Here is a 13,810-nt window from a genome sequence, read left to right as displayed (position 1 = left end):
GCCGAAGCTGGATTCGCACTCTGAGAAACCCAGAGCAACGAAGGTGCCCAACAGAGTACAACGCTGTCGACTGGAACATAAATTCGCTGTCCTTCGAGCCTCAAAACTTGTTTGCAGATCGCAGATAACAGATTAACTGCTAATTGTCGAAATCGGCCAACCATTTAGTTTATCACTGCTGGGGGCCCCTTGGTATTCGCTGTACTTTTTATATGTAAAAACAGCCTTGGTACCTCCTAAACGGCTTTTGTGTGGCTTTTGTTTCTCTTTCAAATACGGTGTTTTAAAAACCAGCAGCAACACGCCACCCCACCCCCTCTCCAACCCAGCCTTCTCGTAAAAAAAAAAAAAAAAAAACCCAGGAGGAGAAATAATCTATAGGACAATCCCCCCCTACTGGTCGGCGCTGGCGTTAGGGCTTTTTACGCAGATCGAGTCGCCCTGGGCTGCAGAGGTAAACAGGCTTTCTGCACCGTTGCTAAATGAATCACGAGGGGAAGAACGGGGGCTGCGGGCGGGCAGGGGAGGCCTCCAGATCCGGGCTGGGTGCCAGGGAGGGGAGGGCGCAGCCCGAGGGGCAGTGGGGTAGAGGCGAGTAGACCCTGCCCGGAGGCCTCGGGCAAGGGAGGGGAGAGAAAGGTCGGTGGGCGGTCCGGCTAGAGGCCCCCGCTTGCAATCTGCGAGGCAGAGTGAATGCGCGGCCCGGGCTTCTATCCCCAGTGTGCCTGGGCGCCACCTGGGGCCGGTCACGCTGCGTGAGTCCATCTGCGGGGAAGGAGGTCGTCGGGCGCCGCCTCCCACACATAGTTTTAGCAGCTCTGGGTCCTCAGGACGCAGAGGCAGGCCTAGGTCTTTTTTCTGATGTTCATTTAAAGCAAATGATTGCCCTTCCTCACTGTCTTCCCCCCACCCCCCAAAGGCCAAGTCACCTCGCCCTTAGTGGATCAAGTCCGAGTCAGGACCTATTTCCGGGGTCCTATGGGGGTGGCCTGCTATCTATAGCATCTGCTCTCCAGACTAACAGAAGGATAGGGAGCCAGAAAGCTACTTAGAATTTATATTCTTCATCCGGTTTTCTTCTTCTTAAAGTGTGATTTGACCCGGTTTCGAGGTCTTTTTTTCTTTTCATTTTACCCCCACTTTGGACAGGAATGTTTCTCAGAACATTCCAAAGAATGTTCTATTACCTCAGAAAGTTAATTTGAAGTGATGTAAAAGAAGAAGATGTTCAAAATCTTAAATGGCTTTTGGATTCTGTTTATCTGTACATTCCTGCGTGGATTTGAGCAAGGGTTGGTTTTTACTTTTTTATCAGCAAACCACTGTGTTTTCTAGGGTAAGAGAGATCGAACATTAGTCACAGAGATGTGGAGGGGGGTCAGGTCCTGTTTACCAAATGCTTTAAGATTTTGGTCTTCAGAATCCCACCTACGAGGGGCAGGAGACTGATTCTCTGCCCCCAACCCCAAATAGTTTCAGGAACAGTTAAGTTTCTGGCCTAACTGAAAAGGGGCCAGAAGTCAGCTGAAACCTACCAGCTCTCCACTCTCCTCCAGATCAATGTCATTTAGCAAATGTTGCATACCTTTCCGAGATGCGTCTACTGGGACCCAGGTCACCCTCTGGGTTGAAGCAGCCCCGACAGCCCACATTTTAGGCACCTCTTTCGACAGCCTGCAAACCGCACGGATCACCTCTTACAACCCTCTGGTTTACTCACTTCCCTCCACCGGGTCAATTCCCACTCCAAACCCGGGAGGACAATTTTAAAGTGTTTCTGCAGACAGACCCTCCAGCCGCGCCGGAAGTGTTTTATGGACCTGTGAGCCGAGTTAATCCCAGGAGGGGCGGCAGGATTAGTCCCTGGCATGGGTGGGGGATTCCTGTATTAAGGTTTAATTCCCATGGGAGGAGAAGAGATGGGGGTCGGGTGGCTTCGGCAATGTGTGCCCCCCCCCCGCATTAAACTTCGCGATTGGGGCTCGAGGCGGATGGAAACTGAGGCATGTCGATACCCCCAGAGCCTCAATCCTCGCCGAGGCATTGTGTAAAGGGGCAGAGGGCGCCCTGCGTAGACGCATCCTGAGAGACCAGTGCGGACACGGAGGGTGAGTGGAGAGCGCAATTGTGTGCTACCTGCCCCCACCCCCGCCCCGGTTTTATTCTTCCCTCTCTGCCAAGGAGAGCCGCAACCCGGGGAGAGAGCCGGAAAGAAACACTTAATCACCGGCGTCTCGCTGCTCGTCACGCGAAGATGGCAGCGGCTCCCCAGGGTTTCAAGGTTCCGGGAAAGGCGTGTGTTCTGCCTTGAGGCGCGCGGGCTGCTGCGCTCCCTCCCTCGGCTCGGCGGCCGGCCGAAGCCTCTCAAAGCCCGCAAGTGCGGCTAGGCCGGTCTGCCAGTCCCTCCTCGGGCTCTGGCGGTGGCTAGGGCAGCCGGGCCCAAGGGTCTTCCGAGCTAGAAGTAAAGGCTCCAGAATGATGTGAGATGGGGGCTGATTTTCCAGCACCGCCTCTGACCACAACACCCCGCACCCCCCACCCCAAGGCACACAGGGCCACACTCCGGCCCGGGCATGCATAGTGTCCAACTGTGGCCAATACAAGCCATGCAGGGCAGACTCAAAGTAGCCGTGGTCGAGACGGCCAGCTTTCCCGGAGAGGGGATTTATCACCACCCCCATTCACGCGTAGGCCCCACTGTTTGGCCCCCGCCTTTGACCCCCGGGCCATCATGAAACACAAAACACAGTGCATACGTCCCTGGCAGCCGCCACCACTTCCCGTGGGAGTTGGGGATCCCCAGGCCTGGCTGCTCGCCCCCGGGGCGCCAGCGTGTGCACGGACCCTGGGGAGGGGCGGGGTGGCAAGGCTCCTCTAACCCCGACTCTTCCGGAGTGCAACACAGAACCGCCACGGGCTTCGGAAGCGCCGGAGCTGGGAGGAGGAAGGGAAGGCGGAGGCCGGGAGGCGGGCTGCGCGCTGGAGATCCGTGTGTGTGTGTGTGTGTGTGTGCGCACACGCGCACGCGCGTGCACCCGGAAAGGGGGATGAGTGTATGGGGGAGGCAGGGTGAGTGTGCGAGCAACCCGGAACCAGCCATTCCAATCGAGACTCGTCTAGCTGGCCTCTCCAGCTCCGGTCCTGAGGCTCCGTGCCCTGGGCTGGCGGCTCAAGCGGAGGGGAGCCCGGAGGTGCGGAAGGCGCTGCCAGGCATCCGGCCGGCTCCGCGAAAGGAGTCCGGGGGCACACCCGGGGCCCAGGGACCGGCCCGACCTAGCTCGCACCCCCACCCCGAAGGCGGTCGTTTAGCTCCGCCTCCTGAGACCACTGACTCTCGGCGATAAGGAGTTCCTCCGCAATCGGCTGTCCCCAGCCCCCAGTCACCTCCGGCGGACGTGACCGCCGGATGCTATGTGGCGACGTGGGGCGAGGGGCCTTTGCACTGCCTTCCCTGGTCCCTTCTGCCGCCACAGTAACGTGCTTCTCTAAGAGGCTTCGGGACTTCCCTTTGCAAGATAAGGGCCAAATGTCGGGCTTCCCCATCTCTTCCCATAACCCTTTGGAAGGTGGAAGGTCCAACGCCCCCCCTCCCCCCGCGCTCACTTTCACTACACAACACCGGGGAGGCAGCACAGCCCTACATTCCTCAATTGGGGACCATCCTGGCGATAGCCCGAAATGTGCCATGGAGCCTCCTAACCGTTCAGGGCCTCAGTGTCCTCATTTGTAACATGATACCAGTAACTGTGTAACAGGATTGTGTTCAGAATGATATGAATTCATACATAAAGTGCATAGGATTCTGCCTGGCATACAATACTACAATGTTAGGATTTGATACTTTCTTACCAGGTTTCCCTGGTGGCTCAGACAGTAAAAGTGTGTGCCTGCAATGCAGGAGACCCGGGTTAGATTCCTGGGTTGGGAAGGTCCCCTGGAGAAGGAAATGGCAACCCACACCAGTACTCTTGCCTGGGAAATCCTATGGATGAAGGAGCCTGGTAGGCTACAGTCCATGGGGTCGCAAAGAGTCGGACACGACTGAGAGACTTCAGTTTCAGTTTACCAGGCTGAAACTGTTGAAGGCAGAGTTTGGACAGGGAAGAAAGGGTGCTGGTGCTGTGCTGTGCTGAATCCTGTTGGACTCTGCGACCCCATGGACTGTAGCCCACCACACTCCTCTGTCTGGGATTTCCCAGGTAAGAATACTGGAGTGGGTTGCCATGCCCTCCTCCAGGGGATCTTCCTGACCCAGGGATTGAACCCAGATCTCCTGCACTGCAGATTCTTTACCTACTGACCCACCTGGGAAGCCCAGAAAGAGCACTACTGCCCATAAAAAAGTTAAGAAGGCAAAATGGGCTCAGACTGTCTCGACTAGACTTTCCCTTAAAGACCCATGTGTGTGGTAAGGATGGAAGGGGAAACTTTGCTTTAATGGTGCTCATTTAGACTGGATTAATGGGAAGCTTCTGCCAGGGCTCAGGCACCATTACCCACCCTCTCCCTGAGGCCTTGGGCGAACAGCCCTGGTTTAGAGGACGTCCGGTAGACTCTTGCAGGCCACCCTTTCTGATGGCTCAAGGCCACCTCCTATAAATCAGTTCTTAGAGACGCTGGGCAAAAGCCACATCCTCTGGGGATGTAAGTTAGCCAGAGTTTAACGCAGGTCCAGAGCTGGCAGGCAGCAGGCCTCAGTCCCTGGGCTGCTGCTGAGTCTCATTTTAGGGACACACAAATGCACCACGATTTACGTAAATAGAATGGGTCAGAGATCTAATTTCCAAAAGCTTCCCATCTCCTTTGAAATGGGGTCTCTTGGCACGATGGGGCGGGGCTGGGGCGAAGAAGCACCCCGAGGAGGCCTCGGCGCCACAAACTCCGCGCCTGGCCTCTCCCAGGTCACTCATAATTCATTAAGTGGGACAGCCTTTTCCTTTTCAAAGACAACGCAAATGGCCTTTTCCTTACGTGGCTGCCGGCGTTCGCCTAGTCACTGAAATGTGCTGGCAGTGCGCTCTCGCTCTCACAGTTGATCCTTATCGGAGCTGTGCGTGCCAGGCGGCCAGCCCCGCGAAAGACAAAGACGCGGGCGCCTCCGGGTTTGCTCCCGAAGCCTCCGGGTCACCTCCGGGGCTTCCCCTTCACAGCCTCTGGCTCCCGAGCAGCTGCCGGCCAGCCTCCGGGGCAAACCCGCAGCCCAAAGTCAGAACTCCAGTTCTCGAGCGCCACCCGGAGAGTTCACTTTCCCCCTCCGAGGCCGCGTGGTGCGCGAGCGAGAGAGTCCGAGGGCGGCGGCAGCAGACGTTTGGGGCCGGGGCCGGGGCGCGGGAAGGTACTCCACAGCACCCAGCCGCACGAACGCAGGAAAAGAAAAAGGCAAGAGAAAATCGTGGGCTTATAAAAGCCAAAACCCAGGACCATCCACTGGGAAGTACTAACAACCCCAGGCAGGATTTTGCAAGGAACAAGCAAGCCCCCAATAGAAACTACAACGAAAAGAAATCCCCGTTGAGAGTTATAGTAAGAGTCCTCGAAGGTGGAGTGCAAAGGGGACTGCGGTTTCTCAGGACACACACGGCCTGCGCCAAGATACATCATGCTCAGCCCGGTACCTCCTGCCCAGACTTTTCATAGCAGGCGGAGAGCGGCGTTTCAGCTACAGATCAACCAGTTCTCACAGTATTTGTAACTGACTCAATGTGTACTTGATTAAAACAAAAAGATCGATCTTGCTTGAAAGATACATGGACAACCTGTATTTAGTGGGGTAAGTTCCCGCAGCTGTCTGCCCACGGTTGTCTGGTCTCTCTAAGAATCCACGTTTTCTAGCCCGGGAAGGGGCAGGCGGCCCTCCTGGCTCCTCCTTCGGCGGTTTCCTGGCTTGGCGCCCATCCTCCCCATGCACCGGGAACGGAGGCGGCCGCATTAATACTCGCGGGCAGCCTACTCCGACCTATACTGTCATTTTTTCCATCGGTCAGAATCGGGCTGGGGTGGGGGGTGTTCTCCGAGGGGCTGTGCACGGATCACTGGGTTTTCCCCGGCGAACTTAACACGGAGGCAAAAGGGGCAGATGGAAACCAGGCCTCGGCTGGCCGGGCGCGCGTAAGCGCCGCATTCGGCAGCTCGACGCAAAGCCAGGGCTGGATTTTCGCGGCCCGGGCCCGGCGGCCTCCCAGCGCCAGCACGATCCTCTTTCCCTGGGGCTGAGCAAACGTGCTCGCCTAATTCCGCCCTGAAGACTGCAGCTGTGCGGCAAGGGGGGTGGGGGAGGGGGGTTGGAATAACCCGCAAGTTTTCCAACAGAAAGTGTATGCGCACAGGAGAGGTGAAGGCCCACCCAATTCCGGGCACGTACCGACACAGCATCTAATCAGTGTCACTGCGAGGAACACGCTTCCGCGGCGGGCGACACCTCGGCCCCCGCCAACCTGCAGGCGGAGGTTGGGGGGAGGAGGGGGATGCAAATGGCGTCTCGCGTCGCCCCACACTCTGCACGGCTCCCGCTGCCTCAACTCCCAGCAGACTCCGCAGCGGGGCCAAGCGCCGCCACTCGGGGGACGCGAAAACGCTGGCCGCCCGCGCCCCTCTGGAAAACGAACTAGCCCCACTCCCCGTGCCCAAGCCATTATTCCCCTGCCCCCACCACCGGAAGAACTGCCCTTCCCCGATGAGGGGTGGGGTGGGAAACTTTGTGCAAGGACCATGCCGCCCCTCTTTCGCGTGGCGTCCGAGAGGAACATGGGTGGGTTTCCCATCAGAGGCCTGACCACACCCTCCCACTTATCTAGGCCTCGGACCTCAACCGCGTGGACTACGGAGCAGAGGGTAACACTTCAGGCCACTCCGGGAGGGGGGCACCGAAGTCAGGCGTCCTCAAGCACTCTGGCTGCTGACCAAGTTCGTGTTCTTTCCATCCCACGCCGGAGTAGCGCTCGCTACTTCGGGGAAGCGTGAAACTCCTCATCCCCGGCCACGAGGCCACCCCTGTCTTTAAGGTAGGGCCGATGGTCTCCCTACAGCACCCTCTCCCGCTCCGCGGCCCCCCGCACAGCTCACACAGCCCCGGGGCGTCCCCAGAGATGGCCCGAGCCTTTCCTTCCGGGGGAGAGGGAGGTGTGTAGGTCTTGTGCACCACGACTCCAGCCGGCGGCCTCCGCGGAGCCACCGCGGCAGCCCTCCCCGCCCGGAGTCGCCCTGCGGGATGCAGCCTCCCCCGCGCGTAATGGGGCACCCCTGGGACGCAGACTGGGATGGCGGTTCCGGTCGTTCCGGGATTTGCGTGCAAAGACGAAAACAAGGCCGGCGACTACAGGAGCGGTGCCTCCATTCTCGGGGTTCAGACGACCGCGTAGTCTCCGCGTGGGTCCCGCTATCGCCACTCTTGCCTGGGGGCGGGGGGCCCGCTCCCGTACCCCCCACGCCACCACCCCTCCCCCACAGCGATCTCCCGTCCCGCCCGTGCGGCACCACGCGGAGCTCCGAGCACGCTGGCTCCAACCCCAGTCCCTCCATAACTCGCGCGCCTCCCTCGCCCCAGGCTCGGGACGCCACTCGCTCAGCGGCCCCGAGTACGCCGGTTCCATCGTCGGCTGCGAAAGCCGCCGCCCCGTGCCACCCCCGCCCGGCCCGGCCCTTGTCCCAGCCCGGCTTCCCCGCCAGCTGCGCCGCCACCGCCGCACGTGACCCGCCCCCGTCGCGGCTTCCGCTGAGCTGCCTGTTCCGGAGCACAAACAATTTCTGCTCTGACGCGGGGTCTCTCGGGCCCCGGCGTCCTCGCCTCCCTGCTTCCCCCCCTTCCGGGTACGAGAACTCAAAACAACTCGCTGACCTTCGGGCCGACCAGCTCCGGCTTCCACCGACTCCGGCATTCCGTTCAAACCCGGCAGCCGCGGCTTCTAAGATTTCACTCCGCGCTGGGCTGGGGGGAGGGGGTGATTTCTCCGGGAGGGGGTGTCTCAGATCGAAAGAGCCACTTCGCGCTCATTCTTCTCCTCTCAAGTGAGTTTTTTAGACTGTCGGCAGACCCTGGGGAAAGCCGCGCGCAAAGAAAGCCGCCCCCCCCCCCCACTCCCACCCCAACACACACACACACACACACACACACACACTCACGTCTTGACGAGAGCCTGACCCGATTTCCAGGGTCACGGCCCAGCGGCAGAAGGCCTGGTCCGCCTCGGAAATACCACCAAGCGATGGAGGGCGGCAGGGATCTGAGCTGGGGTGGGGTGGAGGGATCGCGCTAAATAATAATAGTACTCCCACTTCCGCGCTGTGCTGAGTACTTTACGAGCCCTCAAACTTTACAGGTCAGTTACAGGAGTTTATCAAGTCACCCAGCGAGTTAAAATGATTTGGTGGGAATTTGAAGCCAGGTATCCCTGAGTCTGAGTGGTTAAACGTTATGTTAGTGGTCACCTTGAAATCAGAAGTCCAGACCCATCTACAAAACTTGGTGTGTGTTTGAGGACTGTGTATTTTCCACGTTGCCTTGTGACCGACACACAGTAGGCACTTAATAAATAATGGTGAAATGAATGGGTATCTGAAGAAACGATTAACAGAACCACCCATGGCAAGGGATTTTAGAGAAAACGGCCCCAACCACTGCTCCTTCTGAGAGGACTATTTTAATAAAATCTCTAGCTGTTTTGTGACTGTTCGCAGATAACAGGAAACTCTTATTCAAAAATACATTAACTTCCCACTCCTCCCCTCCCCCCAACCAATCAGCCTGGCAGCATTTGAACTTGCTGGGGCATGTACCCAAAGCAGCTTTTACTTGATCTCAGCCATTTCTCCCCACCCTTCCTTCTCTGCAGGCTTCTGCTCAGGGTCAGGCAGCCTGGAACTGCATTTGAGGTGATTCTGAACATATCACAGGAAAGGAGGGTACACCCACCAAACATGGCTCATTGGTTTCCCTTCCACACGCCCGTGGTGGCAGCGGCGTGGGGGGAGCATGACTTGCAGTTAGCGCTTATTTTTCAATTCACAGACCACATAAGGAACACCATGATCGTGCATCTGTGCAGCTTGTTCCAGAGTCCCAGCCCTCACCAGCTGTGAGGTCACATCTCTTGGAAGGCAGTCATCTACTTCAACCAACAGCTTGGAGACGGCTGGGCAGTAGGACCACATCTGCCATTTAGAACAGCCTACCACTGGTGCTCTGGGCCGTCCGGCTCCTTCCAGTGGTCCAAGAGAGGATGCGATTTTTAAAAATGCATATATTCAGGTAATCCAGTAGAACGTACTTTTATGCCATATTGTTATTCCCCGCACCCTCATTTTCTAAACCTAACCAGTTGTCCATTCTGTGTCACTAATTGGGCAGCCTGAAATGAGGACCAATTTCATTTCCAGTTACCTGAAAGTAAACTCTCTCCTTTCCAACTCCATTCCTCCAGCATCTGTTGAATGCCTCTGTGGTGTAAGTCACTCTCTTAGGCAGAACATGGAGGAGGAAAATGGCTAGCCTCTGTTTCTGATTATGGATATAGTCTGTCCTCCCTCCCTCCCTCCCTCCACCTCCCTGCCTCCCTCCCTCCCCTTCCTTCTTTGTCTGTCTTTCTGACAGTTGTCTATTTTGGCTCATGTTCCTACGATTATTAACCAAGAAATGAAAGTGTTTATTTTCTAAGTAACAACCCAATCTTGATTAGAAGGCTGGGGCTTCAGCCACGTCTTTTACAGTCTGGTCTGGAGTGACCAACAGGACCCTGTGACCTCAGCCTGAAACATCAAAAGATTTCCGAGGAGGCCACAGGCCTCAATCCCACGTGGCCAGATCATAGCTGAGCACAGCCTTGCTGAAACTCACTTACCCTTCGTGCAGGGGGAACTGGTGACAAGTGATGCTGAACCGGAGGTTCAGGATGCTAATTTGATTTATTATCTGTGTACAGCCTGGGGAGGAGAAAAGGCTCATAAAAGTGTTCTAGGCTGGTCATTCTGAATGTGAGCATTTATTTATCTGCAAAACTGCCGAATGTCCCTGCAGGAAGTCGCGGGCGCAGCAACCCCTGACTGCACAGACAAAAGTCTCCCCTTTACACAGGGCTGCTTTTATTGTTTCCAACAGCTTTGTGCTTTCCCTGGGGGAAGAGGAGAGTCATAGAGCGAGTTTTCTTCCTCTTTTCTCACGCTGCAGAGGAAGTGATGTTGTGGAAACAGTGGCATTAACTTGGCCTGCAAACCACATCAGAGCCAGAGTTGGGAAAAGCTTGGAGCAGGGTGGCATTCCAATGGCTTTTGTACTCCAGGTCCCCCACAAAACCCAACCTGGGTCTGAGCATGGGGATGGCAGGAGTTCACAGGTAGCGCAAAGCAAGAGAAGTCATACTCGGGAATCATTCCCTGGGTACAAGGGGCTCCCTGGGGATGGATGTTTCTGATCAATTAGGAGTCAAGCCCTCAAAGGACTTCTAGAGCACTTTCATTCATTCTTCCTTCATTTATTGGACCACACTTAGAGATTACCCACTTTGTGCCTGGCACTGTGCTGGGCCAGGGTATGCAGTGGTAAGCCACAGAGATACAGTCCCTGTGTCATGGAGCTTACATTCTACTTTGCTTGGCACACAGAAAGGTACTGACTGTGGTCTCGACCATCAAATCCTGTAGGTCCTACCTCCTTAACCTTTCTCCTGGGCTGTTCCCCATCTGACCCTCTTAATTCAGATCCTTGAGGGCTCCTCTTGGAACAATGGAACCCACCCTCCCCAAACTCGCCTCCTCTATCTGATCATGCCACCCACTGCCTTGAATCCTTCAAGCAGCAAGGAGAGGAGAGACAAGGGGAGAAAAGGACACCCCCATGCAACTGAGTCAGCCTCTTTTATAAAGATTTCTCAGAAGTCCCACCCTGTGATTTCTGCTCACGTCTCATTGGCCAATTGGCCACCTCTTGCTGCAAGGGAGGCCGAGTAATGCTACTGCTTAGCTTGAGGCCATTGCGGCCTCCAGTTACTAAGGCATTGAGGGGGGATGGATGCTGGGGTGGGCAACCAGCCCCCTTGGCTCATATACCTGCAGAGTATGTGATAGACAGTATGACATCACTTAGGAGGTGGTAGGAGAGCATTCACGAGGGAGCTTTTGGGGTCTCTTCCTGGTTCACATCCCGCCTGGTTGTCTGGGACCTCTGTGTCCTCTATGGGGTTGGAATGCTAGCAGTCTCTATGTTGCTTTAGGTGCAGGTGGAGTCTGTCCCACCACCCCAGGAACAAGGGAGCCAGGGAGAAAAAAAAAGCTGGTTAGGCAGGGCAGGGCTGGCTATGTGGCATCTGATCAGTGCAATCCCAGGGTCCTGTGCTCAGAAGGGCCCCACGCTTGGGGTTTGCTGCTCTGCAGTTGCCATCTTGGCATTCTGAATAATATTATTTCAAATCTGGGTTTGGTAGGTGAGGTCCGATGGGACAGTGGAGCATGACCCAGGGGCATGGAGCCCCAGTTCATGCATGGTCTCCCCTCCTGCCCTCCACCCCCAGTTGACCTTCCTGTGATGGGTTCTCAGATGCTGGCTCCCCACCTACTGGTGCCCCTGGCCCTACTTGGCCTCCTGCACACCACCCTGGCCTTGGGGCTGCTGCCACCCTCTGCCCCTGGCACGAGCCTGGGTACTAACTTTGGGAAGGTCAAGGTTGGGGTCCAGAGAGCCTCATAGCATCTTGGGGGTGGGGCAAGGTAGTAGCACTTTGGGTCTGACACTTGGCAGGGACTTCTCCTCCATGGAGGATCCCAGCCCCTCCTGCTTGGAGGCTGTGATCCCTTGGAGGCCACCGCGTACCTTGGGTTGAGGCAGTGGACATGTGGGAAAGAGAGACTGACTTCCCAGCCCCTGGCTGGGGCCCTGAATTTTAGTTTTGTTCTGGGCCCCACAGATTATATAGTCAACCCTGCCTGATTGTGGGACCATGGTGTTCAAGCCTGTGGATCCCAGGCCAGGGAAAACTAGTCTGCAGAAAGGCAGAGAATAATAAAGACATACAGTAAAAAAACAGAGTGCCTTCAGAAACACAGGGCCCCAGAGAGGGCAAAGATGGGTTTCTCAAAGATAGGGGTCCAGTGAGGGGGTCCTGCCCCCCCCCCCCAGGGGAGGGGGCAAGCCTGGTTGTACTTTTGCTCCTGAGTTCTTCTCATCAGTTCTCTTCTGTTCCTTGTGCTACTATGAGTGGATCCCCCTGATCACCAAGTCTAAGTGCCCCAACCCAGACCAAAAAAAAAAAAAAGCCTGATTTACAGTTTATAGTATTGGGTTTCTGTCCCAATTTTGCCGTTTAACTAGCTGTGTGATATTGCGCGAGTTAGTTATTCTCTCTGAACCTTCATTTCTTCAACCTTAAAAAATCAGCTGGACTTAATGGTACCAATGTTGTAAGTTGCTCTGAGGATTATCTGTTTATACCCCTTCTTGTTAATAGAAGGATTTAAGACACAAAGGCATGCAGAGAATTTTGAGTGAAACAACTTCCTTCTCTGTTTTTGCAGTTCTTAAATACTGCATATTTGAATCTGGTTAGCTGAAGTGGTTAGAATAAGGTCAAACAAGATGAATGTTATAGGTTTGAGCACTAGACAGGTTTGCTTAGTGTTTTTCCATGACTAAAGACTCAACCCATAAGGTAGATATTTCAGTTATTTATCACTGTACAATGAACAGCTCCCAAATGTATGTAACAACCATGTTACTGTATCCTATTATCTTGTGGGCCAGGAATTGGCCCAGGACTAAGATGGGTGATTCTTCTGCTTCATGTGGAGTCAACTAGGGACTCTCAGTGACACTCCAGTGGTGGATGAGTTGGCCTGGAGTGTCCAAGTTGGCTTCGTGCACAAGTGTGATGCTTTGATGGGGATGGCTGGAAATCTGGGCTCAGCTGGGACTGTGGAATGCGGTTCCTATCTCCAGCATGATGGCCTTAGGATAGTAGCACTTTTTTCATGGTGGCCCAAGTTCTGAAAGACCAAGATATAATCTAGAAATCATTTTCTGACCTAGCCTTGGATGTCATGCAGTATCACTTATGCCAATTCACCTAATTAGAAGAGAGTTAGAAGCTCGCCCAGATTCAAAAGCAGGGGACTGCATGAGGGCATGAATACCAGGATGCGTGGGCCATGGGTGGGGCCATCACAGTGGACCAACTACTCATATATTTGTTCCCTTAGTCCTGAGGGGGCAGAGTGCAGTGACATGGATGGAAGAGCTCAGCTCCATCCCCATTCATCATCAGAAGGGTTCTGGGAAATCCTGAGCAAGGAGCAGGAGATGGAAAGGCTCTTGGGAACATCGGCCCCTGCAGAGAGCTAATTCCATAGGCTTTGGCTCCAGGATTTGGGTGTTAAACCCTAGTCCTGCTTCAAAACCAGCCTCTTGGGCTCTTGAACTTACAAAAAAAAAATCTCTGGTTCCTATGAGGGAGTTACTATTATTGTTTCCATTTTCTATATGAGGAAACTTAACTAAATTGCCCAGAATCACAGCGAGAAAATGGTACAGCTGGAATTTGAACCCAGATATATCTAATGCCAAAGCGGTAGGTCATTTTATGGTTTACAATTTAAGGAACTTTCCCAGGGTCAACCAGAGAAATACAGAAATACAATTCAGCACCCATTCATGGTAAAATCATTTAGCAAACTTAGAAGAGAATGGAAATTCCTTCATTTGATAAAAAGTATGTACAAGCAAAACTTAACAACAAACATTGTTGTTTAGTCGCTAAGTTGTGTCCAACTCTTGTGACTCCTGTGGACTGTAGCCTGCAAGTCTCCTCTGTCCATGGATTTCCCAGGCAAG

General features: G+C 54.9%; 1 protein-coding gene across 2 annotated transcripts in view; it reads right to left on the bottom strand.

Annotated features, from left to right (window-relative positions):
* Positions 1-7,945, bottom strand: part of BCOR (BCL6 corepressor) — a 107,819-nt gene extending 99,874 nt beyond the window's left edge. The window contains exon 1 of one of the 2 annotated variants that reach the window (XM_043457968.1): positions 7,835-7,945. The gene's annotated coding sequence lies outside the window, so the exon portion shown is untranslated. The remainder of the gene's footprint in view (positions 1-7,834) is intronic. The other variant, XM_043457974.1, reaches the window with a different exon arrangement.
* Positions 7,946-13,810: the final 5,865 nt, after the last annotated feature.

The sequence above is a fragment of the Cervus canadensis genome, chromosome X (assembly GCF_019320065.1).
Source record: "Cervus canadensis isolate Bull #8, Minnesota chromosome X, ASM1932006v1, whole genome shotgun sequence".
Lineage (NCBI taxonomy): Eukaryota > Metazoa > Chordata > Mammalia > Artiodactyla > Cervidae > Cervus > Cervus canadensis.
Note: the sequence above shows the minus strand (reverse complement) of the source record. Positions and strands in the feature narration are given on the sequence as shown.